The sequence below is a fragment of the Octopus bimaculoides genome, chromosome 3 (assembly GCF_001194135.2).
Source record: "Octopus bimaculoides isolate UCB-OBI-ISO-001 chromosome 3, ASM119413v2, whole genome shotgun sequence".
Taxonomy (NCBI): Eukaryota; Metazoa; Mollusca; class Cephalopoda; order Octopoda; family Octopodidae; genus Octopus; species Octopus bimaculoides.
The window spans coordinates 17,351,167-17,352,172 of NC_068983.1; the positions used below are offsets into that span (position 1 = coordinate 17,351,167).

The following is a 1,006-nucleotide window of genomic DNA, read 5'->3' on the forward strand; positions in this document are numbered from 1 at the left end:
TTAACAACAAACAAGATGAGGAGAAATATCCGTCAAATATAAATAATGTACATAATTCCTCATCTCTTAAATATAGAACTGTACCATTACTAATACTTCTTATATTCTAGTTGGGTTGTATTTTATATTTTATCTCTTCCAGATCAACCCAAAGCTTGTGAGTGAAACAGAGCAGATGGAAAATGTGTGGAGGCCCAACAGGTAGCAGGCCCATCACCAGACTTTGACGCCTGAGGCTTCCAAATACTCTGGGTGGACACTAATTTGTATTGCGAGAAGATTTTTGTAAGCTGTATTTTCTAAATTTGAGGGTGCATCATTGAATAGTGTGGGGGCAGTGTCATCCAGTGCACCCCCTTAACAATGGGCATGTCAGTTAGACTTCAAGAAATGCATTGCAGGAAGAATTTCATAAACTGCATTTTCTAAATCTGAGGGTGAAACACTGAATAGTGAGGGGGGAAAAGTGCCATCCAATGGCCCTACTTAAGAATGGCCATTATAGATGGTATGTAGCTGTAATTCAAAAGTCTTGCTTTGTCATACACTGTGTAATGCCAATTCTGCCTACGTGTGTCTGTGAAATACTTGGACAATAACACAACAGAGTAAGTGATTCACTGAATCAGCAAACAACTGGCATACTCTGTGACAAAACCAAATGGGATCCATATATATATATATATCATCATCATCGTTTAACGTCCGCTTTCCATGCTAGCATGGGTTGGACGATTTGACTGAGGACTGGTGAAACCGGATGGCTACACCAGACTCCAATCTAATTTGGCAGAGTTTCTACAGCTGGATGCCCTTGCTAACGCCAACCACTCAGAGAGTGTAGTGGGTGCTTTTACGTGTCACCCGCACGAAAACGGCCACGCTCGAAATGGTGTCTTTTATGTGCCACCCGTACAAGAGCCAGTCCAGGGGCACTGGCAACGATCTCGCTCGAAAACCCTACAAGGCCAGTCAGGCGGTACTGGCAACGGTCACGCTCAGGATG

The 1,006-nt window shown here is 43.1% G+C and overlaps 1 protein-coding gene across 1 annotated transcript in view; it reads right to left on the reverse strand.

Moving 5' to 3' along the window:
- The window catches only part of LOC106874995 (arrestin domain-containing protein 3), a 46,929-nt gene that overhangs the window by 15,268 nt on the left and 30,655 nt on the right, over window positions 1-1,006 (reverse strand). The window lies entirely within an intron of this gene.